The 18,941-nt window shown below is 50.5% G+C and overlaps 1 protein-coding gene and 1 long non-coding RNA gene across 4 annotated transcripts in view; one reads left to right on the top strand and one right to left on the bottom strand.

Moving 5' to 3' along the window:
- Positions 1-4,705: 4,705 nt before the first annotated feature.
- Positions 4,706-17,227, bottom strand: LOC126514255 (uncharacterized). Its single transcript, XR_007595536.1, has 3 exons — positions 16,957-17,227; positions 14,138-14,225; positions 4,706-5,286 (listed from the first exon to the last, which is right to left on the bottom strand). It is a non-coding gene; the product is annotated as an uncharacterized lncRNA (long non-coding RNA).
- Positions 16,509-18,941, top strand: part of Mlph (melanophilin) — a 51,446-nt gene continuing 49,013 nt past the window's right edge. Inside the window, exon 1 of one of the 3 annotated variants that reach the window (XM_050163031.1) lies at positions 16,509-16,838. The gene's annotated coding sequence lies outside the window, so the exon portion shown is untranslated. The remainder of the gene's footprint in view (positions 16,839-18,941) is intronic. The other 2 variants (XM_050163029.1, XM_050163030.1) reach the window with 2 other exon arrangements.

The raw sequence follows: 18,941 nt of genomic DNA, 5'->3' as shown, positions 1-18,941 counted from the left end.
TGCCTAAGCTATTGGCCAAACAGTGCTGTAATTAATATAGTTCTGTGTGATTATTTGGGTCTGGGCAGCCGGGAAACAAAGCAGTCTCTGTTCATATCAAGTTCATCTCCTGATAGCTCTCCCTCTCACTCTCTGTTCTCTGTTTTTTTTTTTTTTTGAGACAGGTTTCTCTGTATAACAGCCCTAGCTGTTCTGGAACTCACTCTGTAGACCAGGCTGGCTTCAAACTCACAGAGATCCACCTGTCTCTGCCTCCCAAGTGCTGGAAATAAAGGCAAACACCACCACCATCCGGCTTCACTAATCTCTTTATATGAATCAATCAATAAATAAACAAACAAAACAAACAAGCAAACCTTAACAGTGTCACCCCACAAACTCCCCAGTCATGGTGGCCAGCAGGTTATCAGCGTCTGGTATCAGTCTGGTGTGGTACTGATTGTCTATTGCTGCTGAAAACCACTTGAATATTGAGTGACTGAGAATGGCCCTCATTCTGTTGCCTCCTGTGATTCTTGGGATTCAGCTGGATGAGTTTCTGCTGCATTGGGTGTTGGCTGGGACAGTTACCCTGAGGACTTCCTAGAGCATCCAAGATGCCTCACGGACATTTGAAACCCTCTCACTAGTCAGAGCTTCTCTCTCCTCCATGTGGTAGCTCCGAGCTTCCAAAAAGTGGAAGAGAGCATCAGCTATAAACTCTGTGTCCGTGGCAGAAACAGTGTCCTTTCAGCCACACTCCATCAGTCCAAGGGAGAAGTGACCAGGGGGAGGTCTGCGAGGCTGTGAGTGAGCATCAGGAGGTGTGCTTCACTGGGGCCACCTTTCAAGATGAGCTTCCATAGAGTCTTGAGCAGCCAGTAGCCTCGGCCATCCATAGCTGTCAATATTCAGAGTCATTCTGATAGAAGAAATGAAGAGAGAGAGAGAGAGAGAGAGAGAGAGAGAGAGAGAGAGAGAGATTAAGTCTCTGTTGAGAAATGAAACATCACTGCACTCATTCCATTGGTCAAGACAAGTCACTTGAATACAGGAAGCCTTAGAAGTGAGACTGTGTTTACTCCTAGGTTGGCCTGCCTGTCTTTTGCCTACATCCTATTTCCCATACAGAAGTACAACCAATGTTAGTGAGCACAAACAAGATCCTCACACCCTATGGGTGAGCGTGGGCACTGGGCCACCCTCTTCTGGAAAGCAGTGTGCTTGTTAATTCTCTCAACTTGATACAACCTAGAGTTACCTGGGAAGAGAGTCTTAAGGAGAAATTGTCAAGTTATCCTGTGGGAGTGTCCAGGGAGAGATGCCTTGATTATCAAAGGTATAGAAGATCAAGCCCACTGTGGGTGGCACCATTCCCAAGGCAGGAGATCCCGAAGAGTGTAAGAGAAAAGAAAGCTAGCTAAAATAACAAGCAGGCGAACAAAGATTCTTGCACTTTTCCTTCTGCTCTTGACTGTGGATTTGCTGTAACCTGCTTCAAGCTCCTGCTGCTGTAAAGTCTCCATGGTGACGGACTAAAACTTGGAATTATAAGCTCCTCCTAAGTTGCTTTCTGTCAGGAGATTTCGTCATAGCAGCAGAAATGAAGCTAGAACAGGCAGGATGCTCTCCCACCTTCATGCTTGATAGACTGAGCATGGGGACCACACAACACCCAGGGACCTTCAGACTCTAAGATTCAGTATTACTCAGCCAAAGAAAAAAATTAAGGCTTAGTAACCTCCGGATACCAACTTCCCATATTCCTTCCCAAGTTCTGTGGTATTGGCCGAAAGGGAAGGAATTCATTCCACTCAAGGGTGGAGGCTGCTTGTATGAGGGTGACTTGTATGAGGGCCACAGGTCCCACCTAGTTAAGAACACACAGCGTCATTGTGGGTGGCATATTTCATCACTGTGGGCAGGTCGATTGGCCACTCAGGGCAGGTCGATTGGTGTCCTCATTTTCGAACACAGGGCCCATATGAGAGTAAAGACAGAGAAGCCACAGGAAATCCAAGAACAACAAGACACTTGACTTAGAAGTGAAGGTGGAAGGGAGCAGGATTAACAGGCCAAAGGCACAGGAAATGACTCAGGATCAGATGCCCCAGGCCATCTAGGGCAGGGACCTGGGAGTCCAGTGTGCCTGGAACTGGGCACTGACTCCATTGCTTCCCAGCCGCGGGCCTTCGTCATATTTCTCTGAATATTATTTTTCTCATCTATAAAACCATCAGTCTCGTTGGCTTTCTCATGGGGTTCTTATGCCCAAGAAAGAGGAGTTGCCAGGCTACCAGGAGATGCTTGGTCAATATCTCTATGGTGGCTGTTGTGTGGAAAGCCGAGGAAGTTCTGGGTGGGTGTGTGAAGAGCAGATGAAGTCTTGAGAGGATGTGTATTGCTGAAATGGGAACAGACATTTTAAGGGCCCAGTGCCTCCAGTCCATGGGAAATTGGCAAAGCCATATGGATCAAGAAATGGCGACGCCTTCCTCTGGTCCAAGTCAAAGTGCTTATAAATGATCGACTAGCGAGTGCAAAAGCTAGCAACTGCTTCCTCCTCCCTGGCAGCTTGCAGCCTGGAACTGCACCGACAGACACCTCCCACCCAGAGAAGTCCTTTCCCATGTTCTGTGCCTGATAAGCGTGACGAGGTTCCATGCTGTCGTGCAGGATGGGTGTCGCTCTGTCACACCTCCCCTACGCCTAGGTTTCCATGTCTGTCTGTCCTGTCTTCATTCCCTCACTGCTTCTAGTCAGGTTCCTAGACCCAGGCAACCAAAACCGCAGTAGATCCGCTCAGCGATTCCGATGCCTCCCTCTTGGAATAGCCTAATTCCTACGCCTGTTGCTTGTCCGTGACTAACCCAGTGATGATTGCTACGCATGGCCGGGCTCATTGAGAGGTGAAATCATAGTTAATGCCACACAGCTCAATCCTAGCGTCACAGAAGAGCTCCTCAGAGTTAGCCGTGCCCCCTCTCTTCCATCCTGCCCCTACCTCACACCACACATGCCTTTCAGTTAGGCTGATTGTGGAATGCTTATACAATCAACAAAGGAACTTGAGCCAGCCTAAGCATCCCAAGGAAGTGCTGAGTCCAAGGAAGTGCTGAGGAGCTGACCCAGGAAGGGCAAGAGCCAGGAAGTTCCTGGAGAGGTGGGCACCGTGAAGGTCGTGCTCTGAGTATTCCCCAAGTCACTTAGAAGACAGCCTGGCTGGGCAGAGAATATGGCCTGGGATTGGTGGGAGGCAGGCAGGGTGGGTGCTTTGGGGAGGGAGAGACCAAAGGCAATGAGATAGGTTCAGTACCTCTGACAATCAACCTAAGCCCTAGCGAGTTAGTGCTGCCTGGAAGGGGAAGGCATTCAATCTTTGAGGCTGTAGGCATGGCCTGTTTGATTTTGTGTCGTAGCTTTGCTGAGCACACTGAAACTCTTGGCTTTGGAGCTGCTACTGGGGAAACACAATAGGTCCTTGCTTCTAAAGACTCCGTGGTAAAGTTGTAAACAAATATATGTGGCCCTCAGATAAGGCAAATCGCAAAATGGGTCACGGGTTAGCCTGTCCTGAGGAACACGGCTGTGAGAGCCAGAGGTATGTGGATAAGTTCAGCATTCTCGGTCCAGATGTTTCCAGAAAACAGTGAGGAGCAGTAGAGGCTGCAGGACAATGTGGAGGGCACAGTGAGCTAGGTCGGGGTCACCAAACCACAGCAAGGAAGTCACAATGCCCCAAGCCTGTCAGGCCAAATAAATAAATATATAAATAAAAGACGGACGTTTGTATTTTATGACGTGTTTTCTCCCCTCCTTCTCTCTCCCTCTCTCACCCCTCCCCACCTTTTTCTGGAGTCTCATTATGTTCCCCGACTGTCCTTGAGCTTTTGGGCTCAAGCAAGCCCCCCACCTCAATCAGCCAAGGTGGTGGGTCTCTTACATGCCACTATGCCCAGTGGCATGAGTAGCTCACTTCGGAGTTGTAAGGCAGTGGATGAGCCACGGGGGGCAGATCACGAATGGAAGCCTGCCGTGGACATGATCTCCGGTCCCACCATGATGGCAGACTGAGCAGGGAGGCAGTAGATGGGGTCCCATCTCCCTAACTGCTGACTCTGCAAAGATAACAAGGAGGCTGTTTGGTTGTGCCCAGGGGGGAAAGTGAGGCAGGGAGACTTCTGCCCGCGTCTTCCACCGAAGAGGAACATTCTAGTTAAAGGTTTGGGTTTCCCCCTGTTTTGAATTGTTTATTACAAAAATGTACAAACATACAGCAATGTGGAAAGAGCCTTCAAGGAGTCCCTGTCTCTCCTCCACGGGACCCAACAAGGACTTTGCACAGCACTTTCTCTGCCTGTGACTCCTCTCTGGCCTGCGTGCCATGCCCTAACCTATGCAGGATCCTGGGTGGTTCTCGTACATTAACAGATTCCCATTCGAGTTTCCCTTCTCATGCTTGGCAGTGAAGGGAAACCATTCCCAAACCATTGTCTTCTAGCTTCTGGGTGGGCTCAGACAGACAGGCACTGGGGGAGGTCTGGGGAAGACCAATGAGGAAGACTCCCTCCCTCTCCCTCTCTCCTTTCCCCTCCCCCTCACCCCGTGTGTGTGTGTGTGTGTGTGTGTCTCTCTCTCTCTCTCTCTCTCTCTCACACACACACACACACACACTCACACACACACACTATCTCTCGCTCTCCTGCTGTTTCTCCTGTGTGTGTGTGTGTCTGTCTGTCTGTCTGTCCATCTGTCTGTCCTCTGTCTCTCCCTCCTTCCCCCACCTGTGTCCTCCCTCACTTTAGATAGCACCTCTTTCCACACCCTGTGGAAACACCTCCACATCTTGGGCCTGCAGGTGACCTTCTGGGTCCTGTCTTAGCTAACTGGCAGATGCTTTTAGTCTTTGGGGAAGCATGGCAGAGGCAGATACGTGGCAGAGATGTGTGCTAGGCAGAGCCCATAGAAGAGGAGAAAGGTGCTGGTGGAGGAAGAGAAAAGGTTTCTGGTGTCAGAGTGTACCCCTGGCAAGCGAGCCTCAGCCCATGGTGCTGCGTGAGACAAGCGAGCAGCCCTGAGGAGGAACCGCGCTGGGGAGAAGCCACCAGACTGTCTTGCTCCAGTATTTCCAGAGAAGCCCTATCGTGGAGCTGCCTGAAGAGAGGGTTGAGGCTCCCACACTGCAACAGATGCTGAAGGCGCTGAAGCCCAGGCTGCCAGCCAGCTCCCGCCTCCAGCTTTCCAGCATGTTCTCTTGGAAGGAAGATCTAAGTGGTGTTCCGCCATATCCGCCTCAGCAGACTCATCCTTGGGGGGAAGAAAAGGCTTAAGTCACACATCTTGATTCCATCCTGAAGGAACTCCGTGTGAGCGAGAAGCGAACCTCCTTGGTGGGGGGGGGGGGCACGCCTTGGGATACTGATGTATATAATTTCGGTGCCAAAAGTCTCTTTGCTGTGGAAGTTTTTAAATAGCCAATGAGTCGCATGAGACCACAGTGGATGGGATTGTTAGGGCCCAGCTGGGATGAGTTAAATTATCTACACAGGACAGAGAAATACTTAAAGCAATAAATCTCCAGCGGTCGTCAATGGAACATGGGAAAGTTTCCTGTAAAACAGCCATCAGTTACCTGCTCCGGCATTGGGCCAAAACCTCCCACTTGGATTTTGGATAAGCTATTCTTCTTAACTGGATATGACTTACATACAGGAGGACGTGCCTGTTTGAAATGCCTAGCTCAGTCACTCCTGGCACTCTTGTGTATCTGAGACTAGCAAATGTATTAAAATGCCCACCACAGCCTCAGCAAGACAAAAGACATTTCCTGCAGCCTAAGGGACACATGCAAATTCTGTGGCAGCCACATATCCAAGATAAAAATCAGATTTGCGCTGTGGAGACTCATACACACAGAACAGTACTCTACGACACCTTGTGTCTCCTTCACATGGGACAGTGTCTGTGGGGCTCATTCATCTGCTCTGCAAGCCTTCAGTTTGCTTTTTCTATAGCCTCCATGACAAGCCCACATGACAATGTGTGTACCTGCTTACTTGCTGGGTTTACACCAACACTGTGCACAAGTTTCATTTCTCTGAGACCCCACTTACATGTTAACATTTTTACTTTGAAGTGATTGTTAACTCGTGACAAATAACAGAGAAATCTGCAAGCCTTTGACCTGGTTTCTCTCAGTGGCAATGTCTTACACAATACACAGCCATGATGTATATGTATGTGTGTGTATCTGTGTGTGACTGTGCCTGTGTGTGTGTGTGTGTGTGTGTGTGTGTGTGACTGTGAGTTGGTGTGTGACTGGGTGTCTATGGGGGTAGTGTCTGGATGTCTGTGTATGGCTATATGTTTGGAGTGTGTGAATATGTGTCTGTATGTCTCTGTGTGTGTGTATGTATGTGTCTGTATGTGTGTGTGTGTTTAGTTGTTAGCAGCTTTATTGCAGGTGTAATTCACATAGCCACCACCTGAGTCAAGACATGGATCAGTCACAAAGATCCTTCCAGGAATCTTACGCTACGGTCACCTCATTCTTTCCCATTAGTAGCCTGGGCAGCTCCATAAATCTCTGTGTCTTCGACTGGGGTTCTATTGCTGTGAGGAAACCCTATGACCAAGGGCAACCCAGGGAGGAAAGGGTTTATTTCATTCACAGTTCATCATCAAAAGCAGGAAAGGCAGGAACTCATTCAGGGAAGAAGCCTGGAGGCAGGAGCTGGTGCAGAGGCCATGGAGGGAAGCTGCTTACTGGCTTGCTCGCCATGACTTGTTCAGCCTGTTTTCTTATTGAACCCAGGACCACCAGCCCAGGGATGGCACCACCCACAGTGGGTTAGGCTTGCCCCATCAATTACTAATTAAGAAAATGCCTTGTAGTTTCGACTGCAACCCAACTCTTATGGAGGCATTTTCTTAATTGTGGTTCCCTCCTCTCAGATGACTCTAGCTTGTGTCAAGTTGGCATAAAACTACCCAGAATTCTCAGTAAACTTTTCACTCCCTGAATGGACTCATGGGCCATAGGTCTATCATACCATCAAACCCACCATTTTGATTCCCATGACCCTCAAGTAACCCCGAGCACTGTAACCTGCTCATTTATAGAGAGACAGTTTCGCTCCCCTCAGTCTTTTGAAGATACTGTCACAGATGAAGGGCAAGTTAGAATCAAGAAGGTTGCAGCAGCTGGTCCAGAGCCCAGCCATGATGGAAGACAAAAAGGAGTGAGTGTCCAATCTTAGAAAAACAGGAAGAGATTGGTGGGATCCCCAGCTACCGCAGGAGTCTAAGCAGAACTCTCATCACAGGGGATGGACACCTGGCACCACGGGCGGAAGTTTCACTAGCAGAAGGGACCAGTAGGCTGGGACCGCTCTAGCAATCAAAGAATGAGGGTGTCAGCTTTGTGTTAATGGCTACTTGTTGCACAGCCCTTAGAGCCCATGCAGTAACAGAACCAGCCAGAAGAGGGCACCAGATACCTGAAGAAACCACCATCCAGTTTGGGGAGCTCTGTAGTGAAGATCTGCACCCAGGCTAGGAGGAAACCAAGCTGGCAGGGGCCCGCATGGCTGTTGACCTGAAACACCGGTTCTTCTAGTCTCCTTCCCCTAAGAACAAGCAGGTATCTGGTGAGGGTGAATGGGGAGGTTTGGTCGCAGGGAAGAAAACGAAGTGAAGCATGGTTGTTAAAATACATATCCTAAACCAGACAGTGGTGGCACACGCCTGTAATCCCAGCACTCAGGAAGCAGAGGTAGGTGGATCTCTGTGAGTCTGAGGCCAGCCTGGTCAACAAGAGTTTGTTCCAGGACAGGCTCCAAAGCTACGGAGAAACCCTGCCTCAAAACACCTATAAAATTTTTTTTTATATTTTTATATTTAATTTATATATCTCCTAAACAAGAATGCTTGAACCAGGGCCGAGAATGGAAAGAGCATCTCAAAAGACAGAACTTTAGAGGTTCAAGGGGCGTGTCCTGGTACCTGAAGTTCAAGTGACTCTGCCTGAGAGCCTAGTTCAGCATCACTAGATCAATGGCCTTCAGCCACTCAGTATCCCAATGGCCTTTGAGGGGATTTTGTGAAGGAAAGAGGCACAAAAGACATGCTTGCCTCAGACCAGCCTGAGTGGGACCCTTTCCCACTCACTGTCGTAGGCCCTCTGGAAGGTCACAGGCTCCCTGAGCCTCAGGTTCTCCTCCGTCATTAAAGTACAATGTCCGAAGCACCACTGTCCACAAGTCTGCTGTAGAGACCGACAAGTCACTAGAGACCGACAAGTCACTAGAGACCGACAAGTCACTAGAGACCGACAAGTCCCTAGAGCCAGGCCTCAAAGAGTGCAGGGCTTTGAGCATCTCTGGATCATGGGAAGCCACTGTGAGCATCACAAGAGGGCGAGCAACTCTCAGCTGGGGCTGCAATGGGGAGGGTGGACTTGACCTGATCCAGGGTGGCAGCCCCTCTCAAGGTCCTCGCTCCAGCTTTTTTGATGCACACCATTCTCCAGAGTTCAAGGTCCCTTTCTCTTCGGGTTAACACTGCCCCTGTCGACAGCTGCACCACCTGGAGCTCAGCTGATATAGAATGAACAGGAGAGGCGCAGGACTGATTACCCAACAACAGTTGCTAAGGCCAGACACAGGTGCTGAAGCCCATGACTGCAACCGTGGGGTGCTGGGGAACCCTGAAAATCCCCCTAGACTCACCCTCTCCCCGAAGTGCCTAGAGTCATACGGCCTGGGATGCAGTCGGCATCTCATACCAGGGCCGCTCTCTGGAGACCTGAGAGCACAAGCCTGGGCCCTGGCAGCCCTGACAAGCTAGGCTCCACCGCCACTCATCCACTGGCAGAAAAGAAGACTCAACTCAACATGGCCATGCCGGGAGGAGGAACAGACAAAGAGGTTCAGTGTCCCCTGAACTCCATCTTCAGGCATGGCCATGAGATTTAGGCTTAACCGGAAAACAAGAAGCACACATAACTAAGTGGTCCCCATCAAGTTGGGTCATTGTGTTGTGTCGTCATCGTCCTTGTCGTCTGGGCTCCGGCCTCCCAAAAGGTAGTCTGACAAACTGTTCAGACCAAAACCTCTTTCTAGGAGGTAATGTCCTCCCTCTGGTTGGCACTGGGGTCCTAACCTTTTGCTTTACCCAGCACGAGATTCCTGGGAAGTTCCTATCTCTTATGGCTTTGTTTTAACAGTCTGATGGGGTGGGGGGCATGCTTGTCTCTCTCTAGAATAGCTACACTCCTGCCAGGATAGCTACAATGCCAGCTGTTTCTGATTAGAAGCCCATATAAAGCCCCTAAGTCCCAAGACATCCAAGGCCAGAAGCGTTCCTGAACTTAAGTCTACCCTTCTCTGCTCTCTTCTGCCTCCCCGACTCCAGCTGCTGGGGGCAATATCAACACCACCACCCTTGGCCTCTATCTTCTCACTGGGATCAGCCAATGAGGGGCCAGAATGGCTTGGTGGCCCAAACAAAGCCATGATATCAACTAGGAGTGGATGCCCTGTGCCCCACAGCTCTATGGCAGCAGCCTCAGGACGGCACTGTCCTGTCTCAGAAACCACTCCCTCCTCTGTTTTCTGGTCTTGAGATGGGTGACTGTTGCTGTGGCCAGATGAAAGTGTTGCTGGGCAACACTTCTGCCCCATCTGCATCTCAGGCTATAGCTGGGACGCACAGACCAAGGCCCCCACTGAATGGTCTTGGGCTCTGTCCGGCAGCGCACTCACGTCCGTGAGGACTTGACTCCATCCCGCTCCATCAAGCTGGATACCAGAAAAGGAGACGATCCCAGGGTATCCCGAAGAAGGGTTGAGTCTTCCAGACTCAGACCCAGGCGTAAGTGCCTCCACTGGAAAGCCCCTATGGTGGCTCTGCCTCCCTCTAGAAAACAACACCCCACTGCACCTACTCCCAGAGTCAACCTACATGCAGCGATGCCCTGCCTACCTACCATAGTGCTGCCAGCAGTGAGCCCCTAAAGGCTGGCCTGTAGGGGGGCAGGACTTTCCCAGGGTCCAGGGACCAGCTGGAGTCCCAGCTTCCCAGCAGGAACAACTTAATGGGGAGATGGGGGCTTTCCTTGTCTTGGGTCCCCCAGGAGGCCGTATGTGGGTGGGTCCCCCAGGAGGCCGTATGTGGGTGGGTCCCTGCAGGCCTAGAGGTCCTGGGGTCTCTATAAGAAATGGACTAGGGATCCTGGTGATGGGAAATCCCAGCATTCCACCCCTACCAAGGGACTCCCCAAGCAGAACTGGAGGGGAGCCAAATGATTCAACAGTTCCTAGGCTTTGCAAAGTGGTCCCCAAGTTGGCCAGCAACCAAGGCCAGAGGCGTCAGGAGCAGAGTAAATTCATCTTTGTGTATAATTTAGTACTGGGAGGAGAAGAAGGAGGGGAGGAGAAGAAGGAGGGGGCAGGGGGGGAAGGAGAGGGAAGGAGGGGGAAGAGGGACAGAAGGGAAGGGAGACAGAAAGAAGGGAAAAGGGGAGAACAAAACTGAGCATTAAGAAGTTTTGGGATGAGAACTGTTGAATGAGAGTACCAAGCTATTAACCTAGGGGTGGCTTAGGATGGTTTCATTTTGAAGTGCAGGGCAGAGACAAAGACGGGCCACCAGAACGCAGGTCTCCTGACAAAAGGCAACAGTGTCTCAGGAGTGGGTGGCCTGAACCTCATGAGTGTCTTCCCCCACCCTCCTGGGTGGGCTCCAGGCCACCACCTCGGGGACAGACAGGGCGGGCGCCCGGCACAGAAGCCGCAGCCCTGCCCTTCGGGCCTCATGAGTCACTATGGCTGGCTGCACACCAAGTGGCTTCGAGGAAAGCCAAGATGGGAAGGAGGGGGTCATGGATAGCGGGCCCCTGGGAGACAAGGGAGGAGCAGGGCGAGAGGCTAAAACACGACTTCACCATGACTGAGAAAAGGTGCTGGGGCCTGGGAAGGTGTCCCTGAATTAAACACAGGGAGACTGGACAGGGGCTGGTTCCGGTCAGCTGACTGTGACAGATGACCACCCTCCAGCGGGTGACAGTTTGGCACTGAGCCCCAGGTCCTCCAGCTGTAGTTCTGTCGCCCCCTGTCGGTGTGGAGGAGTTACAGTAGGACGCTGCTTTCAACTGCACCAGCCTGGGGTGACTCCCCTCTGTATAATCCCAGGAGGGCCCTGCCGGTATAGGATGTCAATGGAGCCTGGCGTTGACCTACCAGCCTTGTAGGAAATGTTGAGGACTGGTCACGCAGGGTGTCCCAGACCCTCATCTCCTGGTGCACAGCAAATGGAAGGCTTTTAGGAAGGACCCAAGGAAGGAGAGAAGAAAGCAAACAAGGGAGGAAGGATAAGGCTGCAATTCCAGCCTCCAGGAGGCTGAGGCAGGAGGATCACAGAAAGTACCTACAACAAGAGAAATATTAACCCTTTGTGTCCTAATTCGGGCAGCTGGAAGTTCTGTCTTAACACCTCTGCTGCCTGGGGACCGTCTTGGAAGAAGCCACCTTACTCGACCATAGTTGTGAGCCTGACGGAACACAAAGATCCACCTTTCTCCCGCTCCTCACTGTGGAGTCTGCTGCATTCACCTTCACGATGCAAACCCATCTGACAGGGGCTTACACCGGCTTTGATTTTGTTCCCACAGCAAGGGAACTTAGAGATGGACTGCCTACTGAGGAGACAGCTCACAGTATCACAGGGGTCCAAACCTGTCTTTCCACCCCGGATCCTAGGGTCACCTCTAGCTTGTCTCCTTCTGGTTGCCAGACACTCTCTGCAGCTCCAGACCACTGCCCCCATCTAAGTTCCAGGCCAGAAGAAGGAAGAGGAAACAGAATGGCAGGTAACTTCCTCCTAGTGTAGGGACTCTGTCCCCAGGGGCATCTCCCTCCCTTCCTTCATTGTGCAGAAATGTGCCCCATGAATCCTACCTACTACAAGAGTGACAGAAACACACAGATTTTCACCCGGCTGTGTCTCTCTGCTGCATGGAATAGGGACTTGTTGGTTCAAAAGGGGCATGGTCATGAGTGGGTCCTGCGCGCTGCTGTTCTGTGCTCCGCCTTGCCTCCAATGTGAAGTCTGAGATGCCAACAGAGCAACTGAGGCACAGTAGGACTGAAATTCTTCCCCAAGATGGCACAGCTAATGGGCAACCCTCTGGCCTCCTGGCTTTAGGAATCGATGGTTGATTGCTTGGTGACTTAAAATTGGCCTTTGGGCTATCTCATGACATGGATTTGTGAGGTGGATGTATGAAAACTGCCCTAAAATCTGTGTCAGTGAGACCTTCTGCCATTGTGACAAGAGCTGAGCTAACTTAAAGAAGGGGTGAGTTAGTGTGGCTCAAAGTTCCAGAAGTTTCCTTCACATTATTTGACTATATTGCTCAATGAAGCTGAGCATTGTGGTGGGGAGATGTTTTAAAGCCATGCACCTCATAGACGGAAGCCAAGAGGTAGAGGACTGGCACCAGGCGCCCACTTTCCTCTGCCAGGTCCCACCCCCTAACATTTCCAGAACCTCCTAGAATGGCGCCGCCAGTTTGGGACCAGACGTTCAGCAGATTGAAAATTTATGTTCAAACTGGGATAAAAATCTTTGTCATGATTCCAACATCTGGTGCCTCTAAGTACTGGGTTCTACTAATGGCCCGTTTTTGTCCACATGTTGTCCTGCCTCTGGGTGCCACCGATAACTTTGCTCTGTCTCCTGGTCACTTGGGCTGCTGCATCAGACTTGAGCTTCTATATTGGCAGTCGGTTACCCTGTGTAGGGGCAGGTTAGGTCTGCTGTGTGTCACATCAATGACAGTTCCCTCTTCTGAGCTCCTGCTATGTTAGTTGTGTCTATTCTGTTCTTACTTTGCTCTCTTCCTTCTGGTGTTTTCTGAGGGCAGAGAGAATACTTCCCTGGTCCATATACTGTCATAGTCATAGGTAAGCTTCTGGGAGAAACCATGGGGCCCTGGTCCCTTATGCCACTAAATGGAAGTTAGGGGCCATATTGCTTTCCCCGTCCTATGAAGAGAGGAAACTGGACCCCCTGTGCCAGGCTATGAAGTAGGGCTAAGATGGCCTGCTGTGGCCACTGATGATCATAGGGACATATTGCTTGCTGGAGCCTGCTGGGAAGTGGAAAGGGGCTGAGTTTCCTTGTCTGTAAGATGCAAGGTTCAAGTACACAGCCTTTAGAAAGAGAAAGCTACCCACCCCCATAAAGAGAACAAGGAAGGGTGGACTGCAAGGCAGGCTAAAATGCCAGGGAGTCTGAGAGGACCCCCCGAGGTACCCCAGGAAGACTGAGGAACTAGGTAAGTAGTGGTGCAAAAACACAAAACGTGTTCTCGGACGTCGTTAGAATTTGTTTATGGAAATGTAATTTACTGGTAGTGGTATATATGTCAATGTTGAATGGGGACACATTTCTTCCTACAAAGAATTTATTTATTGCAAAGAAGGAGAGAGAAATTTGGCCACAGTGAAGCCTAGAAGACAGAGCCTTCTAGAAGGCAGGGATCATAATGAGAAACCAGCATAATGAGACTAGTCAGATCACACAGCACACACACACACACACACACACACCATATACATATTTATATATTATACAAACTCTCTATATAGAGACCTGGAAGGTCTGGGACTCACTATGTAGAGCAGTCTGGACTCTGAACTCACAGACACACACCTGCTTCTGCCTCCTAAGTGATGGATTGAAGTGTGAACCACCATGTTTGGTTATGGTCAGCTTAGGTGGGGGCTGGGGACTTGAACTCTGCAAATATTCTTACCTACTGAGCCATCTCTCTAGCCCCACTGTCTCTTACTATTCAGACTGAATCCTCCCCTCAGACTTTTCTTGGCTTCTGGGCTTTGTCATGTTTAAATTGTACAGGTTTTTTACTTGTAGACAGTCCCTAACTTTGGATTTGTTCAGTATTTCTCACAATTTAACAAGAACCTTCTAGAAGTAAGGCTGTCTTCTAGGCTTCACTGTGGTCAGAGTTCTTTCTTCCTATTTGCAATAAATAAATACTTTGTGGGGAGGGATGTGTCCATTCAACATTTACATATAGGGTATAACATTACACATAAGTGCACACACATAGGTTGAGCATGGTCACACATACCTGTAAACCCGGTGCTGTAGAAGACAGAGACAGGAGGCTCTTAGGGACTTGCTGGCGGCCAGTGTAGCTCCAGGTTCAGTGAGAGACCCTGTCTCAAGGTAATAAGGTGGAGAGAGACAGAACAGGGTGCTCATGTCTTCTCCTGGCTCACTTCATGCACACTCACACACGCATGTCACACTCACCACTAGCACACATACAAGCACACACACACATGTGCTTAGGGAGAGACAGACAGAGAGAGAGGGCTGCTAGATGCAGTTGATTCTGGACAGACTCTTTGGCACTAAGTAATGTTATGGAAACAGTCTGGAAAAGGCAGAAGGCCCTGATGGGCAGTGTCAAGCTTCAGTGATTAAAATCTGGATTTTGGTTCTCTAGATGGTCATCCTGGTTTTCACACACAACACGCTGACACGTGTCCATCCACAAATCCCTCCCAAGTGGCTGAAGGAAGCTGACAGTTCTCTGTGTCACCTTCTCTAATTTTGAGTTTGCTTCAACAATTTTAAAATTGCCTCTAATTTTGAAATAATCTCCTTAAAAGAAAAACACATACATTCTTTGACTCCGATCAAAGTTCCAAATTTCACTTTGATTCTAGAGACATTGTTCTAAGTGTGCCCGTAGAGCTGTGAGCATGTCTGTACCGTATAAGCCACCATAAATACGGAATGTTGATACGAAGAATTATCTAAAAAAAAAGTTATCTGTCCACCAATAGTCAGCTAGCTTCCCTGCTGTGCATGTCCTGCGATCATCTGACAGCATGGAACAGATTTCTGCTGTCTGTAGTGGACATTTACCTGGAACCCCCCCCCATGGCACACTTCACTGTGGACTGTGTGTACTGAGTCCAAAAGAACGTACCACATTGATTTTGTTACTCCACCAAGCGTGGAGAACACTGAAGCCGAGGGAGGCAGCCTGCCAAGGGGAGGCAGCCAGAAGGTCATGCTTCTCCCAGGAACCCCAAGTCACACAACTGCTGAATCATGCATACTTGCACACGCGCACACACACAGAGTGTGTGTCATATACTCGGACATATGCACAATCATATGTACACACACACAGTCATATACTCAATCATATACCCACATACACTCACACTCATGCACACAAAACAAGTCAGAAACATCTTATAAATCATCAGTGACTATTGCTTTTAGAGATTGGGCTTGGGAGTGAGAGGAATTTAACTTTTATTCTTTATATTCTGTGCCATGTATCTTCATTTTAATGTATACCGCCTTGATTCCATCTAAAACTTTTTAAGGTCTTTATTTTTTTAAGATTTGCTTATTTTTCTTGTGTGTAAATGGTGTGTAAATTCAGCCCCAGTGCTACCACCCCCTACACACACACACACACACACACAGACACACACACACACACACACAGAGACACACACACAGACACTGTGTGAGGTTTTTGAAAGGTTCCTGCAGGTGACCTAAGGTTTTCTTTCCTCTCCGGTTGATGGACAGGCGATGCGGCTCTCACATCTGTTCACTACTGTCCACCCTGCATCTGTTTATTATCTATGTCCCTGTCTATTTTTGCAGGCACTGGAACTGGGTTGTAAAAGAGGTACCTAAAGAATAGAGGCCATTGTTTGAGACGGGAGTCTCTCTCTGTAGCTCAGGCTGGCTTGGCTGGAACTCAATCCTAGCCCAGGTTGGTCTGTAACTCTCTGCAATTCTCCTGCCTCTGTCTCCCAAGTGTTGGGTTTTGTGTGTGAAAGACCACACGCTCAGCTAAACATATTTCTTATTTGATGGTTTCTAAATAGAGCAATGGGGAGCTGGATTAGGGTGATGAGATGCTTGGGAGGAGGAGGGGCGGTGAATTCTCTCAACATCCAGGGCTAAGTCCCCTAAGGGTTGGGGAGGGAAGCTGGGCTTGAGAGAAACTGGCCTTGAAGCTGACTGAGGCCTGCAAAATTCATTGGCTCTCATCCTGATCCGGAGGCCTTTCCTATCACCAGGTCCTCCCATGGTGTGAGCTACTGGCCTTTTGCCCACCTCCTTTTCCCAGTGGCTGGGCTGCTCACTGAAGGGTCTTCTGGATCTGGTTGCAGCCTGCAATCTGAGGCCCTGGGGGTATGCGCGACTCTGGCAGAAAACCCTGGGCTCACAGTCTCGCTGACTAGTCAGTGACTCTGGGTGGGGTACTTTTCTGAGCCTCAGTTTCCCTCTCTGTGAAGCTGTCTCCTTGAAGAGTTAGAATGGGTATTCAAGGAGACGCCGCTGTCCTCTGCTAGGACGTGCGGCGGGTCCCTCCTCTGCGGGACCTGGGCTCAGAGGACTTCAAGGTGTGTGACAGCTCTTCCTGCCTGCCCGCGCAGTCTCCCCCAACCAGCTTGGGGGACGAGGAGACTCTGTCCTCCGCACCCACAGACGCTTCTCAGAAGGGCCCCTGGCTTCCGCTCTGCACTTGGCCTGCGGGAGCACCAGGGCTGCACGGTGATTCCGGAGCTGGGCGGGACGGAGAGTAACCCATGTGATCTGAGCAGGCGGCAAGTTGGGCCGGTCCTGCGCCACAGCTGCCCGGCTCCCTGAGCTCTCTAGCTCAGTGCACCCTGACCCAACGCGGCCCTCGGTGCGTGGAGTTTCTCTCTCAGCACCTAAGGGCAAAGAGCAGAGCCCAGGACTCAAGAGACAGAGCCAGGGGCTGAGCGTTCCCAGGAGAGAGGCTGGTGAGTGCGCGGAGAACCTGGGACTTGCGGGACCCCCAGGATAAGGAACCCAGCTCAGCAAGGGTTCAGCCCCACCCTCCCTCTGGCTTAGGTCTGTGCTGATAAGGAGATCACTTACTCAGTAAACCCCAAACTCCAGGCTTCTACCAGGTGCCTTGATCGCAGTGGGCTAAATCCTTGGAGAGCCCATTTGGTGCTAAACAGTTGGTTTTAATCAAAAGCCTCATTTGAGGTAAAAGCTGGCGCCCCAGGAAACTTGGGCTGGAGCCCAGGGTGAGAGTCTGTTTGGAGAGAGACTTCTTCCTGCTTCCCAGCTGGTCTTGGAGAAGCAAGAGGAAAGAAAAAGACTGGAGCATGAAGGAGGCACCTGCCTTCCTCCAGACCTCTGACAGCACCAGATACCAGATTTAGTGGAATCCACCCCCCTTTTTTTTCTGGACCATAGGCATCCTTGTGAGAAGAAAGGTGGGTGGGCTGTAGGTATGGCAGGCATCTCTACCACTGTTTCCAAGTCTCACGGATCCTAGATTTCACAGAGGCCACACCTATATCCTACTGACCTGAACTAAAAACGCAGCTCTTTGCTTTCATCTGAAATGGGCTGGCGAGTTTACCTGTTCTGATTCCGGGCAGTGATTGTTCAAGTTTCTCTATGAGGACTTTGTGTAGTAATGAGGGTTCAAGACTTCACGAGATGCCCAGGCCATAAAGCCTCAGGAAAGGGGATGAGCTGAAAAGATCAGGGTAGCTGGGCAGTGAGGTGGTGCACTCCTGGGCCTGGTGGCTTCCTCCTTAAGTGACACCCATCCCCCTCAGCAGCACACAACTTTCCTGGCCACTGAGCACTACCCCTGCCCAAGTCTCCAAGGTGTTACTTTTTAGAATTCAAGCTGCACCAGGCCGGGGGGGTGGGGTGCTCCTCCATCTCACCCAGCATCCATGTCCTGTCTCCATATTGGGGACCATGACAGGTGCCTCACAGGACTGAGAACCTGATTCAGGCACATGTATGAGAAGCTGGTAGATCTTTTGTTTGAAGTATGAATGGCTCTGAAAAACTGCTCAGCACTGAGGGAGGAGGAAGCTGGGAAGGAGCTAAGAGGTCTCCCGAGCCTGTAGGCTAATGTTGCCTTTCTCTTCCCCTACTGTTGATGCAGAATGGCAGTGTGTCTGGTCACGTGATTAAAGCGCCTTTTAAGACTCCCTATCAATTTCTGAAAGAGGATGACCCCCCAACATGTATGCACATACCCTCCCATACCATACGGTGCCTCTTAATTCTAAGATCCCAGCATCATGCTGGGTTAGAGATGACCAGAGAAGCTATGGAGCCCAGCCTTTCAAGGTAGAGACAGGGAACCTGAAATCTTGAGAAGAGGGTTGGAAGCCCAGTTGCCAACTCTGCAGCTGTACTTGGCTCAGCTCTCAGCCACAGCCTGGGCCGGAGGCTTGGCATGTAGGTCAGAACCGACAGCCGTGGTAAGGGAAGCCCCCAAGAAACACTGAGAGCAGGGAGCCCAAGCTAGACGTGACGGCAGTGTCCTGGCTTGTAGGACGTCTTGTAGCCTTTCCAGAGTTTCATGGGGGCATCGGGCACTGCTGTGGGGCAGGGAGTGCTGCTGGGTGGCAGGATGCACACCCTGCTTCTGGAGACTGGAGGCCAGGGGTACTCCTGTTGGTGTGAGCCCTGTCCACACACTTAACCACACCCAGAAGCTCTGGAGACAGCCCCAAAGGGGTCGTAGCTGGCACTTTTGCTTACACTTTTATCAGCAGGACCTGCCTGTCAGTTGGATCTGCTGAGTTGTTCCACAGTCTGTTTGCTCGCAGTCAAATGTGCCAGCTTCTGGGCAGGTGGCCCTAGCAGCAGATAAGCCAGGTCTTTGTTTACAAGTTTCCCTTCAAGTGACCGAAGCGTTAATTTAAAACTTCAATAGCTAAAGACAACATCATCCCCTTGAAACTCTGCGACTGGGTATGAGTGGTTGCTCTCAGCTTTTATTTCTCCTTCCTGCCGGCCACTCTTTCTGATGCCTCCCTGTTCCCCCTTATAATCATTAAGTATCTGAGGACAGCTGACATCTGGGCGATTGGAAATAGGAT

The sequence above is a fragment of the Alexandromys fortis genome, unplaced genomic scaffold (assembly GCF_014885135.2).
Source record: "Alexandromys fortis isolate MF-2015 unplaced genomic scaffold, M_Fortis_MF-2015_v1.1 scaffold_139, whole genome shotgun sequence".
Classification (NCBI taxonomy): domain Eukaryota; kingdom Metazoa; phylum Chordata; class Mammalia; order Rodentia; family Cricetidae; genus Alexandromys; species Alexandromys fortis.
The sequence above is the reverse complement of the archived record's forward strand: the minus strand, read 5'-3'. Positions and strand labels throughout refer to the sequence as shown.